Source organism: Lissotriton helveticus, chromosome 4_1, assembly GCF_964261635.1.
Source record: "Lissotriton helveticus chromosome 4_1, aLisHel1.1, whole genome shotgun sequence".
In the NCBI taxonomy this organism is placed as follows: domain Eukaryota; kingdom Metazoa; phylum Chordata; class Amphibia; order Caudata; family Salamandridae; genus Lissotriton; species Lissotriton helveticus.
Genome location: NC_136063.1, coordinates 1,594,800,670 through 1,594,827,076, shown reverse-complemented (window position 1 = coordinate 1,594,827,076; position 26,407 = coordinate 1,594,800,670). Strand labels below are relative to the sequence as shown.

Sequence of the window (26,407 nt, the reverse complement as noted above, 5' to 3'; positions counted from 1 at the left end):
AGTGTTTCCCCCTCCCTTTCCTCCCCAACAAGGTTTTTATTTGGAAGAATATCTTCTGCACCACAGGAGGTTCAAACCCTACTTCAGAAGGGCACAGTAGAGATGGTTCCAGAGCAGAAACGGGGTTAGGGATGGTCATCTCGCTACTTCCTGATTCCCAAAAAGGACAGTCGTTTGTGGGCAATCCTTGATCTCAGGATTTTGCCCTGGTTCCTCAGGCAGGAAAAGTTCAAGATGCTGACCCTTGCACAGGTGCTTCTAGTCCTGGAGAAGGAAGACTGGATAGTCTTGATCGATTTGCAGGATGCATCTTTTTCACATCCCTATTCTGCAACTGCACAGGAAGAATCTCCGTCTCATGGTAGGTTCTCAAATAACAGTTTGCAGTCCGACCATTTGGTCTTACTTCTGCGCCTCAAGTCTTCACAAAGGTGATGGAAGTGGTTGCAGCGCATCTAAAAAGGTGGGGAATACCAGTATACAATTGGAATCCAGCAGTAATGGTGGCAGCAATATTGCACTGTCCTCTGGTGAAGTAAGTGCCCACATACCAAATGACTGGGTGAGAGACAGCAAGGTTGATGATTATTCAGGGCTGTACAACTTGATTCTGAAGGAGCACATGCTTCATATTTGTTTTCCAGAGCTGTGCTGACACCTGGTTGATGGGAAGCTTGTTCACCCTAGGAAGTTTGCCGAGGAGGTAGACATCTCGGTCAGCCCTAGAGTGTCTAAGAAGGTATCTAGGAAGACTCCCAAAAGGGTGGACAGGGTTCTCATCAGAAGAAAGGGGGGAGATAAAAAGAATGATATTTCATAAGTCCCCCAAAACAGCTCACAGGGGAATTGGTCCAATTCGCAATCTGGCCACCAGAATAAGAACTTCATTGACGAGAGCCAGAAGCCAAACACTCACGTTCAATGAGTGTTTGGAGTATAGACACTACAAGGGGATCCCACGTGCCCAAAAAGAGCTCAACCTCCCACTGGGGGAAACGTGCTGGAGGAGGAGTTCATCTCAGTAAGTGAGTCGAGTTCAGTGACGTTACACTAGTGTCCATGGATGACAATGAGATGGTTACTAAAATACAGATGCCATCAAATACTGCAAAGTATAGGCAATGGGTTACTATCAATGGGCCAGGTGTTGAGGCTCTGAGAGACACATGTGCCAGTATGACTATTGTAAGGAGTCAGCTGGTGTCCCCAGAGCAGGAGATGCCCAATGCATTCCACCAGTTTGTGGTGGCTGACAATAAGGGGTGTCACTATCCAGTGGCCCAGTTCAGTGGGGGCAGTTCAGGTCTTCTGAAATTTGTAGTGAGCCCTGCCACGCCTATGGACTGTTTATTAGGTAATGGCATTGAGTGATCTCAAGGCACACCTAGAAATGTTACAGCTGCCTAAGTGAATGTGTGCCACTACCAGGACTATGGCTGCAGAGGATGGAGTCAAGATGGGCTGGAGCATGGAAAATGACCCAGCCAGCTGCTAAGGAAGGGAAAGGCAGCAAGTGTGGGGAACCAGCCCCTGAAATTTTCCCAGGTTATGTGGATGGGGCATCTGCAGCGGCCACCACGAAGTCCAATGAGGAGGACATTGCTCCCCTTGGTGACCTGCCAAAGCTTGCTAGAGTGCATGTGGAAGTAGGACCCACAAGGGCCCTGGTGATCCCCCAATGCTACAGGGCCTTCCTACTTGAGCTGGTTCATGGCATTTTCTTGGCAAAGCACCTGGGACAAGAAAAAACCTTTGCAAGTCTTGTCTCCCACTTTTATTGGCCTAGGATCAAGACTTCCTCAGATCCTTTCTGAAGGACTTGTGCAACCTGCCAGGCCATTGAGAAGACAAGGCAAAGGCTGAAATCCCCCTAATTCCCTTGCCTGTCATTGGAACACCCTTTGAGAGGGTGGGCATCAACATTGTTGGGCCCATAGATCCCCAGACTGCTTAAGGCAATATGTTCATCCTGGTCCTGGTGGATAATGTCACAAGATAACCAGAGGCCATCCCTCTGAGGACTAAAACTGTATCTGCAGTGGCTAAGGCCTTTATGGGAATGTTTACCATAGTGGATTTTCCCATGAAAGTTGTGTCTGACAGGGGCACCAACTTCATATCTGCTTATATACAGTCAATGTGGAAGGAGTGTAGTACCTTACAAGTACTCCAACTCCTACCATTCACAAACCAATGGGCTTGTTGAAAGGTTCAACAAGACCCTGAAGTGCATGATCAAAGGCCTGCCTGAGGCGGTGTAAGTGGGGTGTTCTCTTGCTATGCCTTCTCTTTGCTTACAGAGAGCTGCCACGGACGGGAGTGGGGCTCAGCCCCTTAGAACTTCTCTATGGACACCATGTAAAAAGGACTTCTGAGTTTAGTGAAATAAGGGTGGGAGCAAGATCCCTGGAAGGTTCCCTAATATGTGGTAAGTTACATGCTGGTCTTCAGAAGCCAAATGGCTAAGTTGTAGAAGCAAGTTTCCAACAACTTAGAAGACAGACACAAAGTGATGATGCAGTGTTATGACCAAAATTCTACCTCCGTGAAATTACAATCTGGGCAGAAAGTGTCGGTGATGGAACCTGTGGAGCCCAGGTCCCTCCAGGACCACTAGACTAGGCCCTGTGAGATTGTTGAGAGGAAAGGTTAGGTCACCTACCTGGTGGACCTCAAGACCCCCAGACACCCCCACAGGGTGCTCCATTTCAACCGTCTCAAACCACACTTTAATAGGTCTGAGTTCACCATGCTGTTGGTGACATATGGAGGGGAGAAAGAGGAGATTTAACTTCTCCCTGACCTCATAGGCCCCAAGAAGAAAGATAGATCAGTGAGTGTGTAAACGTTCCCTCAGTCTGACTCATGAACAGCAGAGGGACTGCCACCAGTTGCAGTACTCCTCTCTGTTTTCCCTCATCCCTGGGATGACCCACCTGTGTACCCATGATGTAGATACAGGAGAGAGCCTCCTAGTCAAGAATACATATTGCAGTGTGTCTGACAAGGTGACGGCCAGCATTGAAGATGAAGTTTCTGTTAATGTAGTCCCCATTCACATAATGTTCTTTGTATTTGAAAAACAATAACACTTCTAATAATTTCCTTTTAAAAATATGAAGTTTCAACATGCTCAAATTGGGGGTGATAGAACCTCCAGTAGCCCCTGGCCCAGTCCTGTGGTACTGGCACCAAAAGCTGTCCCACTGGGTACCTTGTCTGAACCAAGGTTCTGTGTGGCTTAAATGGGCTCAATTCAGTCACCAAGACTGATGCTCATTCCATTGCCAGGCTGATGAGCTGATTGACAGGTTTGTGGCTGCCCAGTACTTAAGTACCTTTGATCTTGCATCAGGGTACTGGCATGTTGACCTAACAGAAGGAGCAAAGAAGATTTCAGCCTTCTCCACTCCAGATAGCCATCACCAGTTTAGGGGAATGCCCTTTGTAGACAAGAATGCACCTGGTACCGTCCAGAGTTTGTTGAACAACGCTCTGGCTGGAATGGAGGCCTTCAGTGCTGCCTACTTGGATGATATAGCGGTCTTTAGTCGCAGCTGGAAGAATCACTTTTTTCTCCTCCAGGAAGTGCTTTAGGCTATCAAGGCCAGTAAGTGCCAGATAGGGCAGGGGTCTGTGGTATACCTGGCACCATTGTTGCTCACTTGCCAAAGTTCACTTTGAAGAAGCAGTCCAGGAATGTGATTTGGACAGAGGCATGCCATAAAGCATTGACTCCCTAAAGCAGACCATGTGCACAGGCCCTGTACTCCAGGTGCCTGACTTTCTCAGGGAATTTCCTGTACAGACAGATGCCTGAGACATTGGCATAGGGGCAGTACTTTCACAACTTAATGAAAAGGGCCTAGACCAACCTGTATCCTTCCTCTCCAGAAGGTTACATCCCAGGGAACAAAAGTGGAGTTCAATTCAAAGGGAAGCATTTGGTGTGGTCTGGGCATTGAAGAAATTGAGACAGCACTGGTTTGGGACTCACTTCCTGATTCAGACAAACCACAGGCCCATCAGGTGGATGATGCAAATCAGGGGTGAGAATCCGAAACTGTTGAGGTGGTCAATTTCCCTACATGGTATATACTTCAGGGACACAAAGAAAGGTTAGGCTTATCTGAGTGCCCATCTGCATACTGTTGGCTTATCCTGGGAAGGATGGGAGGGAGGAGCTGAAACATACACCTAAATAGGCAGCGTCATGTCCCTAACACAAAGGATTGATTACCGCCCTGTACTGAGTCTGGAGCCAGGGCTAGGAAGAAAGGACTTTGGTGCACTTCAAAGGTCCATCTTTAAAGTCATCCCCCACTTCAAAGGCACAACTGGGTATAAGTACTGGGTCTCTGGCCCCCAAAAATCAAACACTTCTGGATCTTTAAAGAGCCTCAGTCAGAAGAACTGCTGTGCTGCTACAAGGACTGTGACTCTGCTGGACTGCTGCTCTGGAAGATCTGCTTTTCTGCTGTGTTGCACTGCTGCTCAGTGACCCTGCTGAGGGAGAACTGGACTCTACCATGAAACCAGAGGGATCTCCAATGGCTTGTTGGCTTGCCTCCTGTTGCTTGAGACTCAGGGATATCAAAGTCTCATCACCTGCTCCTGTGCCTGGTGCATTTGAAGTGGAACCAGATGTTAGATCCAGTTAAATCAATCCATCTCCAGTCTGTGAGTAGCAGAAACTACGCATTGACCCTGTTGTGTGAGCAGAATGGGTACATCGCAGTCGGAACCAGTGCCTCGCCTTAAAGTTGTGGAAAAAGTGGGGTTGTGTCTTTTCTGGGGCCGGGTAGGACAATTGTCAATATTTTGTAAATAAGGGAACCCGGTCACATTTCAATTCTGCCACTTTTTTATTCAAAGCAGATTTATGCACCCTAAAGATTTAATCCTTGGGTGTTCTGAGTATTTTTATCGTGTACAAGTTACATCACTTTGTAAACTTTTCAAGTCGTCAGAGGTTTTACATGTTGCCATACAGAAACAAAAATTCACGACATACAAATTATATATACACATTTCACACCAAAAAGAGACAATTGGAATACAAATATACATTAACACTTCACATTACAATTTCTACATTGTATTTTCTACAAACCAATTCTAAGTTGTACCCTACTAACTAATTTTCACACCAGTCCTACGCTAATTTATTTTTGTCTAATAGAGGACTGGTCTCACAAGGGCATGCAGTCTGTATTAAGAGACGTTGTTTCGTTGACTATGTATACCAGTAGGTATACAACATTTTAGTTATGGCCCTTTGCGAGTTGAGTGTTCGTAAACAAGCCGAACAAGCTAAGCTGACGCGTTTCCAAGCCCGTTTCTTATTCGTCGGACTTTTCTGCAGGGCTATTAGTTGGGTACCTATGTAAAAACAATGGGGAACACGATTCAGTGTAGGACCTTAACTTTTTGTCATCTAAGTAATATGAATCATTAGTACACCATGTTACCTTTTCTGAGTATGTGTACAGATCTGTTCTGGTCGAATGGGGCTCTTGGCTGGCGATTACGTTGTTCTGCAGAGGTGAAGACCACATAATGGGGGTCATTAGGATGGCGGACGGACTTGCGTCCGTCCGCCACCCTTGAGGAGGAGGGAACGTCCGCAGGGGCTGCGGCGTTCCCTCCGTGCTGATTAGGATGTGACCGCCAGGGTGGCGGTCACATCCTCTATTTTTAACATTGCGGCGGGTGCAGCTTCAAGCTGCACCCGCCGCAATGTTAAAAATGCATGTGTTGCATTTACATGCACAAAGCGGCAGGCACCGCACGGTGCCTGCTGCTTTGTGTACGCAAATGCAGGGGGGTACCATAGGTACCCCCCATGTGCACCCCCCACCCCCCATTCACCCAGGGGGCCCGCAACGGGCCCCCAAAGTGAATGTCCGTATGCTTTTCCATGGCGGAAAAGCCGCCATGGAAAAGCATATTTACACCAACATCATAATATGGCGGACGGTGTCTCATAGACACCGCCTGCCATGTTATAGCTTTTCCGCCGCGGTCGGAAGCCGACCGCGGCGGAAAAGCGGCGGACGGAATTCCAGACCCACCAGCCATCCTAATTTGGCGGTGGGTCTTTGGAGTCTCCGCCGCGGTTTTTCCGCATCCTCCAGGCCGGCGGACACTTCCGCCGGCCCGGAGGATGCGGAAAAACCGCCATCCTAATGAGGCCCAATGTGTCTGGTTTTAGTGAGGGGCATTGAGTCACTACGTTCCTATTACTGTTGTGGCATCAGGACTTACGTGTGTTGATTTTCGTTAGTCGTGGATACGGGAGCAGGTTGCCTTTTATCTTTTGTTGCACAGTTGCTAAGGGAGCGGCGGCGGGAGCTGCGAATTGTTAAGAAGGAGTTTTCAATAGATATTAATGATAGTTTGAGGGTCTCTGTGGGGGATTTCTCCATCACTGATAGCTACTTACTTGGTTTTTCAGCACGGAGGCTGACCGCCAGACTTTTGTTTTAAGGGCGTCACCTTTTCTCGCCAGGACTTTTATTTGACCGCGTTCGCTGAAAGGTTAAGAATTATGGAATTTAAGTTGCATTCTCTACATGTTGGATTCATTACCCCACTCGTACAAATCGTTACCTTTGAATTCCTTTTAGCTCAAGTTGTTCTTGCCTGCTCCCGTGTTGAATGGATGTTTGGTGTTCCGATCACATGGCCATTTCAAACCTGCTCATGTCATGTGACTTGGTGATTGTGGGAGATGTAGTCCTGATGCTCGTTTCATTTGGGGTCATTTACGGAGGGCAGAGTCGGGAATTTTCAGATTGTTCATTTAAACCTACACTCACGCAGTTAAATTTCATGATCAAATAGGCTTCTCTCCTAAGTAAACGACGCACTAACAAAAGCTATTAACGACAATCATAGTACATTGGAAGCCAAAGCTCTACTAGAGAAAATAGACAAGGAACTTCAAACGTTTAAGGACAACACTATAAACTACAGAATCAATAAATTTGAGAAAGACAGTAAAGCATTTAACATAGAGACTGTTTATCCATATCTGAGGGAAGACTTCTACACCCTGCAAGAATTCCGCCGAGCCCTTTCTCAATATCAAGGATTATCCAAAAATTGTTTCCTTACCTTTTCAGAGAGTTTATCTTCTGATTCTGCTGGTGATTCAGACCCCAGGGAAGGTACATCCAAACGTCCCAACACTTTTTTAGAGAAGGGCGAAGGCAGAGGCCGCGTAAGGTTGAAACCCCAACCACACGCATGGGAGATGAGAACCCGAAACAAGAATTATTACAAAACGTAACAAACTCATCAATCATTAACCTTTCCTCCAAACAGCTCACTATTCATGAGCAGTCGGTCCTTGAACTAAGGATCGAATTTGTCCCAACAGCAAAAAACAAACATAGTGAACTTAAAGATAGAGGCACAAGACCTGTTTAGAAAAATCAGGCTAAAAGCTTTTTTTCATAACAAAGAGAACACCAGAACATCGGAGCCATCGAATTTATCGAATAAATCGTCCTTCACTCCTACATCTCAAATGGTTCCCATACAAATATTGGCATTTGAACAGGCTGTTCTTTCCTCACTCATGCAGTTAGGTAAACAGAAAACGTTTTTCAAGAGAAATATCATGAAAGACCAACAGACAAAAATTAAACAACTTAGTGACGACACATCAATAGTAGTGAAGCCGGCCGACAAAGGGGGAGCCCTAGTGGTATGGCAAAAAGAGAAATACATAGCGGAAGCTACCAGTCAAATAGGAAATACTGAATGGTACAGGAAATTAACGGTGGATCCATCCAACAGGATCCAGACTGAGATACAAACTAAACTAAAAGAAGGACTCGAGGAGGGCATATTAGGCCCTAAAGAATTCGATTACCTAAATAAGAAAAATCCGCGCAGCCCTGTAATCTATTTCCTGCCTAAGGTGCATAAAAATCTGCAAAATCCCCCCGGAAGACCGATAGTCTCCGGGTGTGAGTCAATTCTTGAACCAATAGCTAAATCTGTGAACGTTTTTTTAAAACCATTCATGAACGATGTTAAATCCTACATTAAAAATACAGCGGATTTCATCAATCCAATTGAAAATCTACCATTTGATAAAAATAATGAATTAATGGTAGCTTTTGACGTTAATTCATTGTACACACAGATCCCTCAAGAAGAAGGATTAGAAGCTATTGAGTTCTTCTTGGAAACAAGGCCAAAACCACAAAGAGTGCCCACTAAATTCATAATCGAGCTGGCCAGTTTGGCATTAACACAGATTTTTTTTCGATTCATGGACACCTTCTACATACAGGTGAAGGGGACCGCCATGGGGTGTCCCTATGCTCCAGAGATGGCGTTCCTCTTCATGGGCCTGTATGAAGAACGGTTTGTCTATCAAAACAATCCTTTTGATGAGCATATCTTAAAATGGTATCGCTACATTGACGATGTCTGGTGCCAGTGGAGTGGTACCGAAGAACATCTGGTCCATTTCCACAAATGGCTTAACAACAGGCATCCAGACATCAAATGTATGACATACAGTAAGACACGTCTAACATTCCTGGATGTTGAGGTCTTTCCCCAAAATAATGAATTGGTCACCACATTACATCGCAAACAGACCGATAAAAATACCATCCTCCACTATCGGAGTTTTCATCCACAAAGTCTGAAAGAAAACTTGCCGTACAGTCAACTGTTGAGAATTAGACAAAATTGCTCTAGAAAAGAAGATTTTGCGACACATGCAGAAATCCTCTGTGAGCAGTTAAGAGCAAGAGGCTACCCAAAGAAAATGTTAAAACATGCAACTAAACGCGCATGGTTTACCCCTAGAGAGGCATTACTAACTAAAAGAGACAAGAAACCACTCGCACAACTTGTTTGTGTTTCAACTTATGGCCCCCACACAGATTTAAATCGATTGTCCTGAAAAACTGGCACCTAATATCAAATCTAGAAATTCCTTTCGCAAAACCTTTGTTTGCACTTAAGAAAAACAAAAACATTGGACAACAACTAATTAGGGCAGATTTAGGAACCTCCAAAGTCAAAAGTGACCTACGCACTATATGGAATCTGAACCCAGTGCAAGGCCACCACAAATGCGGCACCTGCGTATCATGTGCAAGTACCATTGAGGGAACAATGTTTGAACACAACACCATCAAATGGACCCACAATGAATTCACGAATTGCAAAAGCAAAAATATTGTCTATGTAATAATTTGTCCTTGTGACAAACTTTACATTGGGAAAACTAACCAACAGATTACACAGAGACTGGCACAACACCGCTCCAGAATTAAACAAAAAGTATTAACTGCTCCCATGGTCCAACATTTCATAGACCACAATCACACAGAAAAAGATTTAAGATGGTCTGTTCTTTCAGGCATAAAAACTCCTTTACGTGGAGGTAATGTGGAAACCCTTTTACTTAGGAGAGAAGCCTATTTATTTATTTATTTATTTATGTGCTTTTATAGCGCCTGAATAGATCCCCGAAGGGATATCTCCGCGCTTATTCTAAAATATGAAAAACTTGTCTCATGCCTGGTCATTTAACAGAGGTAGTAAGTAACAGCTGGTTAATTAATCATGAAAAGGTGGGTCTTAAGGGCTTTGCGAAAGGATAAATGATTAGTGATGAATTTGAGTTTAAGGGGGAGGGAGTTCCAGAGAGCAGGTCCTGTATATGACAGCGCACGACCTCCCTGACGAGATTTTTTTATTTTAGGGACCTGTAACAATTGAGTATTGCTCGATCGAAGTGATCGGCCTGGAACATAGGGTTGAAAAACTTTGGTCAGATATTTAGGACCCCTTCCTGTCAAGCATTTATGAATAGTACACAGAATTTTGAACTTTGTGCGTTGCCGCACTGGCAGCCAGTGAAGTTTGACCAGTAGAGGGCGGGAGGGAGTTCTGGATGGAACGTTGAGAACTAACCTCGCCGCCGTATTTTGGACCACTTGTAGTTTGTTTAATTGGCCTTCATTAGCTGACAATAGAAGGCCATTACAGTAGTCCAATCTACTGATCACTAGTGCTTGAACTAGGGTTTTCCTGTGACTATCAGGTAAAAAGGGAAAGACCCTTTTTAATAGTCCAATAGCCCTAAAGCAGGTGCCAGCAACTTGGTTGACATGATGTTTGAAAGTCAAGGCTTGATCGAATAACACCCCCAAGTTTTTGACAGTCTGCTTAGGGACAGGAACTGGCCCCAGTTCTGTAGGCCACCACTCCCCAGACCACAGTGCAGCTGCCCCCCCAAACAACAAAACCTAAGTTTTGCCCACATTGCATTGTAGGCAATTCTTGGCCATCCATCCCGATACGGCCCTCATGCCATCTGCAAAAGATTTTTGCAGGGCCGGGGTAAAGGTTTTAAAAGGGAACAGTAGCTGGGTGTCATCAGCATAGGATATCGGGGTAAACCCATATGGCCGTACTAAGTCGGCCAGGGGGGCCACATACACATTAAATAATGTGGGGCTGAGACACGAGCCCTGTGGCACACCCCTGGTGAGCTCCCTGGAGATGGATTTATGGGAGCCCAGCCTGACTTCTTGAGAACGGCCAGAAAGGAAGCTTTCCACCCAAGACAGGGCTACACCTCCCAACCCTACATCCCTCAGACGATCGAGAAGCACTGTATGCGACACCGTATCGAAAGCAGCAGATAAATCCAACAGCACCAGAATCATAGACCCCCCACTATCCAGTGTGAGCCTGATGTTGTTGGTCACTTCTAGTAGGGCCGACTCGGTGCTGTGGTTTGGCCTGAACCCAGATTGCGAGGGGTCCAGGCCTTCTGCTGCTTCCAGGTGATTCGATAGGTGGATGTTCACGTGCTTCTCTGTCATTTTACCGATGTAGGGGAGAAGGGAGATGGGCCGGAGGTTGGAAAAGTCAGTCCAGGGGGAAGCCGTCTTCTTTTTAATAGGGTTTACACCGCTATCTTCCATTCTCTCGGGACTTGTACTTTCGCCAGTGAGATATTCATAACTGACTGAATGGCGGGTCCCAGAATGGAGACCAAGGGAGGCACCATTTTGGCAGGAAGGTGATCATTTGGGGAGCCAGTTTTCATGTGGTTGATGAGGAGTGGAAGATCTGCATCACTGACTGGCGGAATAGTGAGAAAGGTGTTTTTTGTGTGTACAGAAGAAACATCTGGGGGGGAAGACCAGGTTTCTGTGCCTTGGGAAACAATGATTTTATTATAAATCAATTGTATTTTATCCTCAAAAAACATTGAGATCTCGTCGCACAGTGTCTGTGAGGCATCGTCTGGGCTCTCACTAGCTGACGGCTTTACAAAACTTAGTAGGATTTTAAATAGTTCCCTCGAACAGCTACCTGCCTCGTCAAGCTGCAACGATAAATCATTTTTCCTTGCACGTTTTATATGTCTATAATAGCTTAACTGAGCTTCTAAAAACATTTTCCTTTCTTGCTCATGTTTAGATTTCCTCCACGCTTTTTCTAGTCTTCTACATTTTTGTTTTTCCATCCTAAGATCAGAGGTATACCACTTTTCCTTTTTAGTGGGTGGAAACTGTTTGCGAAGTTTTAACGGGGCAATGGTGTCAATAGCTAATTTGATAGAGTTATTGTATTTTTCCAAAGCCGCTTCAGCCGAGTCTACTTCAGAAAAGTGAGGCTGTTGCCAATGTTCACGCAGATTTTCCACTGATATTTTATGCCATTGGCGACGATAAGTGGAGGGAAGTGATATTTTGGGTTGACATTTGACAGGTCCTGCCAGATAGAACTCAATCAAGAAATGGTCTGTCCAATGAATTTCTGTGGCTGGAAGGCACCTGACTTTAGTGCAATTGGAAAAAATAGAGTCGAGAGTGTGACCCGCTGTATGAGTAGCCCCACTGTTTTTTAACTCCAAACCAAGATTGGCTAGATCTGTTGTTAATTTTATTGATTCAGGGTCTTCAGGGTTGTCCATATGAACATTAAAGTCACCAAGGAGAAAAAAGTCCTCCTTAGCTCTAACATGGGGGGCCAGTAATTCCAGAAGCGACAGGGCAAAATCAGGATTCTGCCCCGGCGGGCGATATAATAGTGCGCCCTTCCATGAGATATTACTTGCTAGGCTGATTTTGAATACCATAACTTCCAGGAGGGGGGTGAGGCTTTGTTCTAATATTGCTATCTTAAAAGTATCTTTAAATATGATAGCTAATCCACCTCCTGTTTTAATTGGCCTATCCACATGTATGATTTTATACCCTACTGGGACCCCTAATGCTATAGCCGCTGTAGTATGAGGCTTCATCCACGTTTCCGTAAAAAAACATATATCAGGTTTCTGGGAGAAAATCAAATCCCAGATCTGAAGTTGGTGTTTGGGAAGAGACCGTACATTGAGGAGAAGGCATTTAAGTTCTAAGGGAGAAACGGATGTGGTGACATTAAGATGGGAGCTATTAATTGGCCCAATAGATTGAAAACCACATTGCCGACATGAAAAGCCACCCTCAAGTAGCTGACAGGATAATCGTGTTGCACAGTAGCTCGTGGGTTGTAGCTGGCACAGGGAACTGGCAGAATAGGTGATAAAGCGTGTACCTACATTACAATAGTCCATGACCTAAGAGCCCTAGCCCCTCCGCCCCGTCCAGTCGCGGACGGGCGCAGACGGGCAGCTCTTTGGCGGGTCTTCGGCGGGGCTGCGCGCGGTAGCTGCGCGCTCGTAATACTGCGAGGGCTAAATAGCCCGGAGGAAGTCGGTGACTAGAGCGCTAACTGCTCTTCGTGCCGGCCGACCGGAAGTGCCTACAGGTTCCCACAAGGAGTGTCAGGGAGGCGGCTCCGGTAATCAGTAGTGGCGTGTAGTGCGAGGGGAGAATGAATTTTAAAAAGGCACAGTTTCAAATGCACAATATCATTACTGATTTTTAGAAAGACACAGTATTAAATGCACAATATCATTGCTAAATAATAACGTTTTTTAAAAATAGCGCTCTCAAGCTCTTAACTGCCCAGGTACAAGCCAATCGCCTAAGCGGGTCGGGGACACTGCCACTGTCTCCTTCCCACAGCGAAATGCGCCCCTGCTCCGCCTAAATAGCCCGGAGGAAGTCGGTGACTAGAGCGCTAACCGCTCTTCGTGCCGGCCGACCGGAAGTGCCTACAGGTTCCCACAAGGAGTGTCAGGGAGGCGGCTCCGGTAATCAGTAGTGGCGTGTAGTGCGAGGGGAGAATGAATTTTAAAAAGGCACAGTTTCAAATGCACAATATCATTACTGATTTTTAAAAAGACACAGTTTTAAATGCACAATATCATTGCTAAATAATAACGTTTTTTTAAAATAGCGCTCTCAAGCTCTTAACTGCCCAGGTACAAGCCAATCGCCTAAGCGGGTCGGGGACACTGCCACTGTCTCCTTCCCACAGCGAAATGCGCCCCTGCTCCGCCTAAATAGCCCGGAGGAAGTCGGTGACTAGAGCGCTAACCGCTCTTCGTGCCGGCCGACCGGAAGTGCCTACAGGTTCCCACAAGGAGTGTCAGGGAGGCGGCTCCGGTAATCAGTAGTGGCGTGTAGTGCGAGGGGAGAATGAATTTTAAAAAGGCACAGTTTCAAATGCACAATATCATTACTGATTTTTAAAAAGACACAGTTTTAAATGCACAATATCATTGCTAAATAATAACGTTTATTAAAAATAGCGCTCTCAAGCTCTTAACTGCCCAGGTACAAGCCAATCGCCTAAGCGGGTCGGGGACACTGCCACTGTCTCCTTCCCACAGCGAAATGCGCCCCTGCTCCGCCTAAATAGCCCGGAGGAAGTCGGTGACTAGAGCGCTAACCGCTCTTCGTGCCGGCCGACCAGAAGTGCCTACAGGTTCCCACAAGGAGTGTCAGGGAGGCGGCTCCGGTAATCAGTAGTGGCGTGTAGTGCGAGGGGAGAATGAATTTTAAAAAGGCACAGTTTCAAATGCACAATATCATTACTGATTTTTAAAAAGACACAGTTTTAAATGCACAATATCATTGCTAAATAATAAATTTTTTTAAAAATAGCGCTCTCAAGCTCTTAACTGCCCAGGTACAAGCCAATCGCCTAAGCGGGTCGGGGACACTGCCACTGTCTCCTTCCCACAGCGAAATGCGCCCCTGCTCCGCCTAAATAGCCCGGAGGAAGTCGGTGACTAGAGCGCTAACCGCTCTTCGTGCCGGCCGACCGGAAGTGCCTACAGGTTCCCACAAGGAGTGTCAGGGAGGCGTCTCCGGTAATCAGTAGTGGCGTGTAGTGCGAGGGGAGAATGAATTTTAAAAAGGCACAGTTTCAAATGCACAATATCATTACTGATTTTTAAAAAGACACAGTTTTAAATGCACAATATCATTGCTAAATAATAACGTTTTTTAAAAATAGCGCTCTCAAGCTCTTAACTGCCCAGGTACAAGCCAATCGCCTAAGCGGGTCGGGGACACTGCCACTGTCTCCTTCCCACAGCGAAATGCGCCCCTGCTCCGCCTAAATAGCCCGGAGGAAGTCGGTGACTAGAGCGCTAACCGCTCTTCGTGCCGGCCGACCGGAAGTGCCTACAGGTTCCCACAAGGAGTGTCAGGGAGGCGGCTCCGGTAATCAGTAGTGGCGTGTAGTGCGAGGGGAGAATGAATTTTAAAAAGGCACAGTTTCAAATGCACAATATCATTACTGATTTTTAAAAAGACACAGTTTTAAATGCACAATATCATTGCTAAATAATAACGTTTATTAAAAATAGCGCTCTCAAGCTCTTAACTGCCCAGGTACAAGCCAATCGCCTAAGCGGGTCGGGGACACTGCCACTGTCTCCTTCCCACAGCAAAATGCGCCCCTGCTCCGCCTAAATAGCCCGGAGGAAGTCGGTGACTAGAGCGCTAACCGCTCTTCGTGCCGGCCGACCGGAAGTGCCTACAGGTTCCCACAAGGAGTGTCAGGGAGGCGGCTCCGGTAATCAGTAGTGGCGTGTAGTGCGAGGGGAGAATGAATTTTAAAATGGCACAGTTTCAAATACACAATATCATTACTGATTTTTAAAAAGACACAGTTTTAAATGCACAATATCATTGCTAAATAATAACGTTTTTTTAAAATAGCGCTCTCAAGCTCTTAACTGCCCAGGTACAAGCCAATCGCCTAAGCGGGTCGGGACACTGCCACTGTCTCCTTCCCACAGCGAAATGCGCCCCTGCTCCGCCTAAATAGCCCGGAGGAAGTCGGTGACTAGAGCGCTAACCGCTCTTCGTGCCGGCCGACCGGAAGTGCCTACAGGTTCCCACAAGGAGTGTCAGGGAGGCGGCTCCGGTAATCAGTAGTGGCGTGTAGTGCGAGGGGAGAATGAATTTTAAAAAGGCACAGTTTCAAATGCACAATATCATTACTGATTTTTAAAAAGACACAGTTTTAAATGCACAATATCATTGCTAAATAATAACGTTTATTAAAAATAGCGCTCTCAAGCTCTTAACTGCCCAGGTACAAGCCAATCGCCTAAGCGGGTCGGGGACACTGCCACTGTCTCCTTCCCACAGCAAAATGCGCCCCTGCTCCGCCTAAATAGCCCGGAGGAAGTCGGTGACTAGAGCGCTAACCGCTCTTCGTGCCGGCCGACCGGAAGTGCCTACAGGTTCCCACAAGGAGTGTCAGGGAGGCGGCTCCGGTAATCAGTAGTGGCGTGTAGTGCGAGGGGAGAATGAATTTTAAAATGGCACAGTTTCAAATACACAATATCATTACTGATTTTTAAAAAGACACAGTTTTAAATGCACAATATCATTGCTAAATAATAACGTTTTTTAAAAATAGCGCTCTCAAGCTCTTAACTGCCCAGGTACAAGCCAATCGCCTAAGCGGGTCGGGACACTGCCACTGTCTCCTTCCCACAGCGAAATGCGCCCCTGCTCCGCCTAAATAGCCCGGAGGAAGTCAGTGACTAGAGCGCTAACCGCTCTTCGTGCCGGCCGACCGGAAGTGCCTACAGGTTCCCACAAGGAGTGTCAGGGAGGCGGCTCCGGTAATCAGTAGTGGCGTGTAGTGCGAGGGGAGAATGAATTTTAAAAAGGCACAGTTTCAAATGCACAATATCATTACTGATTTTTAAAAAGACACAGTTTTAAATGCACAATATCATTGCTAAATAATAACGTTTTTTAAAAATAGCGCTCTCAAGCTCTTAACTGCCCAGGTACAAGCCAATCGCCTAAGCGGGTCGGGGACACTGCCACTGTCTCCTTCCCATCATGAAATTTAACTGCGTGAGTGTAGGTTTAAATGAACAATCTGAAATTTGAATTCCCGACTCTGCCCTCCGTAAATGACCCCAAATGAAACGAGCATCAGGACTACATCTCCCACAATCACCAAGTCACATGATATGAGCAGGTTTGAAATGGCCATGTGATCGGAACACCAAACATCCATTCAACACGGGAGCAGGCAAGAACAACTTGAGCTAAAAGGAATTCAAAGGTAACGATTTGTACGAGTGGGGTAATGAATCCAACATGTAGAGAATGCGACTTAAATTCCATAATTCTTAACCTTTCAGCGAACGCGGTCAAATAAAAGTCCTGGCGAGAAAAGGTGACGCCCTTAAACAAAAGTCTGGCGGTCAGCCTCCGTGCTGAAAAACCAAGTAAGTAGCTATCAGTAATGGAGAAATCCCCCACAGAGACCCTCATACTATCATTAATATCTATTGAAAACTCCTTCTTTAACAGTTTGCAGCTCCCGCCGCCGCTCCCTTAGCAACTGTGCAACAAAAGATAAAAGGCAACCTGCTGCCGTATCCACGACTAACGAAAATCAATACATGTCCTGATGCCACAACAGTAATAAGAACGTAGTGACTCAATGCCCCTCACTAAAACCAGACACATTATGTGCTCTTCACCTCTGCAGAACAACGTAATCGCCAGCCAAGAGCCCTATTCGACCAGAACAGATCTGTACACATACTCAGAAAAGGTAACATGGTGTACTAATGATTCATATTACTTAGATGACAAAAAGTTAAGGTCATACACTGAATCGTGTTCCCCATTGTTTTTACATAGGCACCCAACTAATAGCCCTGAAGAAAAGCCCGACGAATAAGAAACGGGCTTGGAAACGCGTCGGCTTAGCTTGTTCGGCTTGTTTACGAACACTCAACTCGCAAAGGGCCATAACTAAAATGTTGTATACCTACTGGTATGCATAGTCAACGAAACAACGTCTCTTAATACAGACTGCATGCCCTTGTGAGACCAGTCCTCTATTAGACAAAAATAAATTAGCGTAGGACTGGTGTGAAAATTAGTTAGTAGGGTACAACTTAGAATAGGTTTGTAGAAAATACAATGTAGAAATTGTAATGTGAAGTGTTAATGTATATTTGTATTCCAATTGTCTCTTTTTGATGTGAAATGTGTATATATAATTTGTATGTAGTGAATTTTTGTTTCTGTATGGGGAACATGTAAAACCTCTGACGACTTGAAAAGTTTACAAAGTGATGTAACTTATACACGATAAAAATACTCAAAACACCCAAGGATTAAATCTTTAGGGTGCATAAATCTGCTCAGAATAAAAAAGTGGCAGAATTGAAATGTGACCGGGTCGCCTTAAAGAACCGGCACATCGGAACCAATCCATTGCCACAGCTGTAGTGTGGGAAGATCGACTTATCCCCTCGACTGCAAGGAGAAACCAAGTGCATCATCTATGGAACCAAAGACTCTCAGTTCAGAGCACCCTCTTCGGAACCATCGCATCGCCACCACTGCTGGAGAAAATTGACACATCACCTTGACTGCGGTATCAAGACCGACGCATTGCTCAGCTGCACCCAGCATCTCCCTATTGGTACCAGGATCAAGGTACTTTGTTAGGCGGACATGTGTGGCTCCTGTATCTGGCTCATGCTCCATCGTGGTCGGCCTGAACTCTTTACTTTCCCCATGTCTAGCGCAACCAGATAATCGTCATAGGTGCTTATTGCTTCCAATGGCTATTTTTACATACTGAGCCTCATTAATGAGGTTTTGCTGTAGGTCAGCACCGCAGACCTTCCTGCTGCACTGCTCTACGGCAAAAGAAAAGGGCAGGAATGTGCCATTTATAGAGGTTTTCCTGTTTTCAGTTTCTATTTTTGGTAAATTCTGGTGGGGTTTTTTAGTGTTTTCAAGTGATTTCAATACCTTAAACAAACAGTGGCACCCATTTTTGCGCCATTAAAAACAACAGAAACAGTGTTTTTCTGGTGTTTAAGGAACTTTTTGCTTTTATTATTGCTTGCTTTCTGAAGCGATAGTGCATGGTATATAGACAGTGTACGTACAGTGTAAATGAGGTCCAAATACATTTTTACAAATCAAACTTATCGTAGTACACCAAACAATGCTTCTTCAATGAATCTTTGGCCATGCACACTCACTCTTTCTTTCCCATGTAAACATTTATCTATGAAAAGGCTCTCTCAACACTGGCACATAAGACAGGCAATGCCAAAATAGCAAGTATACAATTTGCTAACTCTAGCCACTTACATAGATTTCCATGCCAATACTGGTGCACCTGAATATTGTGATTCTCTGCAACGGAAGGGATCTATAACTTTTGCAGAGTACCACCGTGAGGATTCATTGACTTCAAATGCCATGGTTGGTAAAGGGCTATTTCTCATACATTGTTAAATTAAAGTTCCTGAATTGGTCCTCAACATTTCTTCGTTTACCAAGTGGTAAGCATTCTAACATGGAATATGTTGCAGTGCCAAAGATACTAAAAGTGTCGCCCAGCCTGCTCTCAAGGAGATGTTTCACATCAACACCAACTACGCTGAACACTTGGTAGACAAGAGTGTTTTCAGACTCTAGTTTTTTTATCATGTCCACTACAGCAGTCATGCTTTCCTGTATAAATCTAAGAATGCGGTAGAGTGTACTTTTTTTCAAATCACTATCAATATTTGACCAAAGATCCTCACATTTCTTGCCTTTGGCATCATCACTAAGCAAATGGATAATATAGCATTCATGGCCTCTAGGACTGAGAACCAGCAACTTAGTGATACAGTTTATAAATTAAATAAACAACATCTAAAACAGGCTTCTAACCCCTGTATCTTTAGACCAAAGAACACAAAATTGAAAAGAGGAAGAAGAAACAATATTTTAGTGACATCCCTAAACAACAAAACTCAAGCAGAATAACGTTAGCCCAGTCTTTCTTACCGCTACCTTATATAACAAAGTTGCATTGTATTGGCGCCTTCAGGAAGAAATAAAAATGAATCTTTCACTCTCCTTTTCCTGTCTTTGAATGGCACTTCGTATGTAGTTGTGCAGGTTTTTTTTCAGTGTTTTTATGTTTACACTGGTGAGGGCTATTTCCCTTCTGGTGGGATTTTATCAGTTATTATAGGTTTAAACCTAAAACCACACAGCTTACATATATATCAGATACGACACATTCCTGTCCTTTTCCCCTGGTCCGGCGCACAATCGGCTGCCATGCACCAAGGCAGGCACCTTTGCACCACGGTGCATGGGTCCCTGTGTTGCAGGGATGATTATTTTTATTCTGGAAGGGAAACTTTCCTGCATAAAAAAACAATCACAAGATGCTTTTTCCTCTTTCGATGAGTGCTGTAGAAAACAGCACACATAGAAAAAGGAGAAAGTTGTGCCTCCATTATGGCTCCACTGGGGAGGCATAAGTTTTTGCTGCTGCTACAGATTTACTATTTCTGGTAAATCTGGGGCATGTCAAAAAGCAATGGATGTTGCTGGAAACGCCCCCAGCAACACCCATCGCATGCCCCATTAACGGAGAAAACTGCATTATAGGGAACAATATTTACGAGGCAGCATCAAGCCAAAAAAAGGGGCTTAGTGCTGCCTCTAAAATGCTTCATGGAACGCCACAAAAAGTGATGTTCTAGCGGCGCAAGGGCCCTCATAAATGTGGCCCACAATCATTAAACATGCATATCTCGACTTCGACCCATTGAATTTTTGTCGTTTGGTCTTGTTGTATTAATAAAAATCATATCTATTGTTCTAAGTTGATCTTTTTGTAGTGTTTCCATTGTGTTACTATGTATCGTACTGCACAAATACTTTTCACGTTGCCTCTTAAGTTTTGCTTGACTGCTCTCTGCGAAGCTACCAGAGGGTGAGCACAGGTTACCTTTTAGTGTGAATTTTACATCCCTTAACTAGGACTGTGCTTCCTGCTTAGACAGGGTGCATCCATCTGCCAACCAGAAACCCAATTTCTACCAGGCAGCAATATCATAACACAAAACAGAAGATAGCCATTGTTGGGACAGGGATGTCCGGCTGAATGATAAACTGTTGTGCACCACTGGCCTGAGTACTGGGTTGAATGTGAAACTGGTATCCTGTCTTTTATTTAGGCCCTGATGTCACACTAATCTTGTGTGTGAACAGAGGCCTAAGGTTCCCGCCTTACAATGCAATGTCCAGCATCTATCCTTCGACCTAGTTGGGAGCCTCAAGGATGCCCTGATAATAGGTGAACTACTTCACATGCCCCAGGTGCATCACCTAAAACAGTGGTGGCAGTGTACTGTGTTTTGTTCATCTGTATAGTGAGCAAACCTCTTTCTCTGTGTGAATCATCAGAGTCTTTTCTATTGACCCCCGCTCATGTAAATTTCCACTGTCATGAGAAATCTGGAACCTTGACCTGGCATTCTGTTTGTATGTCCAGCATGTGTGTATTTAGATTATGTGTATTGATTATGTATCATAGTAGGACTTTTTGCGGGATCCAGTGGAATTCATTTTGGATGTTCAGGATGGAGGGTGAGAATAGCTTCCTCAAACAGTAAAAATGATCTACCCGACACTGGTGTGAAGAGAGTGGATACAGGACTAGCCTTAGAAAGTGCATGAAGGCCTTGTTAGCAAAGGATTTCTGATTAGTTCATCCTGGGCACTGTCATTTGGTGGATGTTAGGGGTGAGCGATGGAACTACAGTTTTTGTTGTTCATGGTGCAGAAGTTTTGAGGCAAGGACAGCTATTTTGCCTGTCCCTAATTATTGCTTCATTAAGGCAGATAAAAGCCATGTGCAGAGAACTCACACTTCATTGTGTCCCTGTTTTGGGTACTCCTTCTTGGAGCCTGGCCATTGACACCTGCTGTGAGCAACATCATTTGCACAAAGGTTGTGTCTCGAGAACAGCCTGGAAATGACACCTGAAAGAGAACTAACCCAAACCAGTGCTGGAGTCTTAAACAGCAGATTCATATCCCCTGTGTGGAAAATGGGTATGAAAGAGGGATCCACCCCACTTCGTGGCAGTCTCAAGTTCTTCTTGAACATGTAACAGAGGCCTTTACAGAGTATTCGGAGAGTTGCTGTATGACCAGGGCTGGTATCTGCCTAACAGCCAGTTTCCCAAAGGCGAGGGAACATTTCTCGAAGTCAGCACATTCTGCTGCAGAGGAAAGGTATTTGTCTGGCCCTGCAGGAGGAGAGAATGTCTAGGAGAAAAACCCGAGCATGGTCTCAGCATGAAGAATCCCTGAGAAAGCTAACAACTCAACAGAGAAATCCAAGAGTGACCCATGCTGTAAAAGGGGCTCTTGTTCTTTCTGTGCAGTTCATGAATATGAGTGTGTATGTCCGTGTTGCCCAGCAATCTTTCTTGGGTTTAAGAGCCTGGTGCTACCAACGATGAGAACAAAGTCGAGTCGCTGCCAAAGTGGAGAATCATGATAGCCACTGAGGCGGCAACTACATTAACCTTTTGAATGCTATGGGGATTTTTCCCCTGTGCTGGAAAATCATGATTACCATTATTCATGACGAGCTGGGCTCGTCATGAGCGTAGCAGGAGGCTACTGCATGACGAGCCCAGCTCGTCATGAGCGTCGAAGGGGTTAAAGTCACCACTGTGAAGAACTCAGCCGCAATTGTGCCTGCCAAGCACCGGTTTGCTGTCGGTCAAGAGCTGTGTGCTACCAGAGTCAGGTGCTGCCACACAAGCCACGTCCCTATGACTGTCTAACAAATCTTGGGGCGTATTATCAAGGGGGTTTATCTCTGCTTTTTTGGCTTTAAAAGCCAAGAAAGCGGAGATAAAATTATCTCCCTATTACCTAGCTGTCGCTAACACCAGTTAGCGACAGCTAGTAGGAGATAGCGACCATCTTGGGCCCCGCTTTGCATGTCAGTGAAATTTATCACTAATGACATGCAAAGTGGGCGTGCCAAGATGTTAGCGACTGGAAACAGTCGCTAACATCGCTATTACCAACTTTTGGAGATATTCACGCTAAGCATGAATATCTCCAAAAGCTAACACCTGCCCCTGAGCAGTTCTTAGCCATGTTATCCAATGGTAGGTGGATAACATGGCTATGAGCATTAGCTCGGTAATGCATGAATATCGCTGACTTTTCAGCGATATTCATCTATTTCGGCCGATTTTTATCGCGTAGGAGATGTACCTTGATAATAGCAAGGTTCCTAAGCGATAAAAATCGTCGCAGCTCGGCAATAAAAATATCGCCGCTAAACCAACATAGCGATAATTATCGCTAGTTGTTGGTAATATGCCCCCTTGTCCTAAGTGTGGCCATCGTGGGGGTTCCCTCTGAAAAGAATAGTTAAGCCATGATAGCAGGGCCTATCCTCCTCCACACAAACAAAGCAGGTGAACTGCAGGGCTTAGTCTGCACCAGGGCAACAAAATACTAAGGCATGTGGACAAGCCTTGCATGCCCTCTTGAAACTATTTTAAAAAGGAACATTGAACTCATTTGCTCCTCGAACCAGTGCGATCTCTTTGGGCCATCTACACCTGAGCCTAATGTTTGCCTGAACTAGTAGAGGGTTTTTAAAACGATAAAAGCAGGCTCTCAAAAACAGTGGGAGGGATGGCGATTACAGGGACAAGAGGTGGCTGTAGTGCATGACTATTAGAACACAACCCTGTATGTTGCACCCATAGGATTGTGTAATATTTAGAATACATGATTCCCTTTCTCCGCATGACCCTGGGAGAATCCGGACATATCTTCCAACAACAGTGTCCATGAGCACGAATGTAGCAAACTGGTGGTGATACATTGAATATGAAGGGGCCGAGATTGGACTCACAGTGATGGAGCAGCCTTGATGCTGGAGAAAGCAGTGAGTGCTGCATAATTTTGTGCTTTCAGAGATGGAGCGAGGGCAGTGGTCTCCGGGAGGTGGCACCTTGGGCCTAACTGTACCGGTAAAGCACTGAAGGAGAAACGAGTGTTGAAGATCCCCACCCCTGACATTGAGAAGTACTCTGCTGGACAAACGGAACTTCCGACCTGAATGCAATCAAGCAGTCAGGTATCAGCTGGGTGAAGAATGGGGTCAGGTGGCGGTGACGTGTAGCCCTGCAGAAATGTCATCACTGGTTCTCATATATAGTCTTACTGCCTATTCAAAACTGTATAAATACTGACATTGGGTCAAGTCGGCCTGGTGTGCACTGAGGGTCGTGAGCTTGTCCTATGGTGGCCCCAAGAGACAATGGATGGGTTTCTGTGCACCTGAGGAAATGGATACATATTGAGACCTTATACACTATAATCCTATTGCTCTCTGGGAACAAAGAACAATACAGGCAAATATCCCACCAGATAGGGAAGAAGGTGACCCCATAGTTAGTGTATGCAACTTAACAGAGAGTTGTACAAGGTGTACTACACTAAATGTTCATTTCTTTGAGGAGAAACAAACACACAAATGGGATTTTTTACTTGGCCCAGATAAGTAAAATTGTATGGTTCGTTAACACATATCCCAAAAAGGTATCAAATTGGAATAGATGCTGGGATAAGGAAAATGTTATCTTTAAATAAACTACCGTACTTTAAATCCTAACTTTGTCACATACTATACTAACTGTCGCACTACACAGCAACCTGACGTTTCATAAAAAATATTGGCAAAGCCAATAGGTCTTATAAGTAAAAGACCTACCTATTCTTTGCATTGGTTTTAGCTACAGCCAAAGTAACTGCCACTGCATCAAGATGTGTGATTACACATGCATATATTTAAGCATGCATGGGCATGCACGCAAGGTCATCTTGGAAGGAGCTTTCTATTAAATGAGTACCATTCCAAGAGGATCAAAGATGCATATGCACTCACCATGACATATGTATGTGCATGCATTGCAGTGCATGCTTACGCCTGAAGCCATTCCAAGATTGTGACCAATTTATATGCATATGTCTGCAAGCAATGGCGGCAAGCACGGATCAGGGGTGGTGGCGGGAGAGCCAGGGGGTGAGGAGGTATAATTGTAAGAAAAACAAAAAATTCACTTACCTCCTCGCCGCTCAGTCCCATGTTGTCACTCCTCTGCTGAACACAAAGCAGCCATGCTTCCCTGAGCCAATCACAACGCTACAATGCAGCGTTGTGATTGGCTCCCCTAAACAAATCACAACGTTGCAATGCGACGCTGCGATTGATCTGGTTCAGCTCTCAGACAGGGACTGTGGACCTGGGCATGTTCTCCAATCAGGCTGTAATGCAGCCTGCATGATGAACATGCTAAAGTGCGCATGACTGTTTGGCCAGCCCAAGTGGGCCGATCAATGCGCATCAAGCGCAATTTAGCATGCCCACCACTCCTCCCCTGCTCTGTCAGCAGTGCAGCTCCGCCCTCATGCTGAAGTAGCAGCGAATAATAAAATGAAAAAATTGCGTTATAATTTTATTTTTCCTTTCTTGTAATGCTTCACAGTAGCAGTGGGAGACATCTCTCTGCCTTATCATGATGCACCGGCAGCCATTTCCGGTCTGATGGCCATTTATGAATGGTAAAATAAAAGTAAAACAGAAAGTGTCCTGCAGGGCAAAAAAGAAGATGTAAACAAGCAGTAGCACAACTGCCAGGCTGTCTTAATATTGATAAAATATACATTGAAAACGCAAAGTGGGCACTGGGAGCGGGGAGTATCAAGGAGCAGTGGGAGAGGAGCAGAGTACTACTTTGAGAGAGCCAGATAAGTCAGAATGCCTGGTTCTCAAGTGAAATAAGAAGGATGAGGGAGAAACTGAGAAAGGACATGTATTCCTACTAAGTCCTGAAATGTAAAGAAAAAAGGAGTCCCCTTAAGTCAAGGGAGGAAGGATACAACTCATCCAACCAGATCTGAATGCTCCCGAGCAGGACGCGCATGCAAATAGAGAGTCATTGAATCAAGAGCCGAGACCTGAGATGGGCAATAAATCCATCCAAACATGGGCAAGGGACTGATGCAAACATTCTAAGCATGTATTACGTTTTTGAAACAACAGGGCAGCCAAGAAATAAAAAGAGAATTAGGCAGGAGCACTGAAAGCATGCATTAAGATCTCTAAAGGCAGTGATTGGTATGGGCATGCAACCACGGTATCCGCTCCACTGTATGTGATTTTAAACAGTACCTTTCTGTTTCTTTCTTGAGTCGTGTGCATGCCTCTTACGAGTTGTCAGGCCTATTAGTTAAGTAATAACACAGTAAAGCTGTTGCATTTTTTAAGCCAACTGACTGTAACACGAGTGATACATAATAAGAACAGCATTTTTTATAGTTTGTTTTCTATATTTTATTACTATGAGTGTTTTTTTCCAGTTGACATGTCTTTATTCATTTTATAGCGGTCCAATTCTTGTGCTGGCATTGGATGGAGAAAGGGCTGTACAGTTCTGGGAAATGATGCTGGGCCCAGAGAAAGTGGGAGAGGCGAAGGAAAAAGAGCCAAACAGGTATTTTCTGTATTGACAGTAAAAATAGATTAAAGAGAGATTAAAATTAAAGTTTATAAAGCACTTGGTTACTCCAACGGAGTGTCCCTGCTCTAAGACATCCCAGTCCTTACAGCAAATCCCTATACAAAACAAAAAACCTTAGTCTTTAACAGAGAAGCCCTACCCAAAAACAGCAGAGAGTAACACCAGTGGGGGACTGGAAGAACCAGGGGGAATATTATCAAGAACGGCATTAAAATGATCGCTGCTTTAGCGGCAGGAAACTGCCGTAAAGCAGCGATAATGGGCTTGATAATATGCCCTTTTGAATTCCCTTAGAAGCCCAGGTTCACACCAAAATCTGGGCTTCTATAGGAATTCACAAGGGCATATTATCAAGCCCATTATCGCCGCTTTAGCGGCAGTTTCCTGCCGCTAAAGCGGTGATAATTTTAACGCCGTTCTTGATAATATACCCTAATGTCTTTAGTTTTCTACGAAACAGCACTTCCGAGGGATGCATCCTCAGCTCCAATGGCAGTTGATTTCAGGCTTTAAAATGCTTGTAACAATGCATCAATTTGTCCTAATCAGTCAAATACAGTACCCATGACTGAAAAAACACTTTATAATATTTTTTTT

The 26,407-nt window shown here is 45.0% G+C and overlaps 1 long non-coding RNA gene across 1 annotated transcript in view; it reads left to right on the top strand.

The window, feature by feature from the left end:
- The window catches only part of LOC144827612 (uncharacterized), an 81,051-nt gene extending 55,268 nt beyond the window's left edge, over positions 1–25,783 (top strand). Inside the window, exon 3 of the long non-coding RNA XR_013610268.1 lies at positions 25,676–25,783. This is a non-coding gene — a long non-coding RNA (uncharacterized LOC144827612). The remainder of the gene's footprint in view (positions 1–25,675) is intronic.
- The last annotated feature ends 624 nt before the right edge of the window (positions 25,784–26,407 follow it).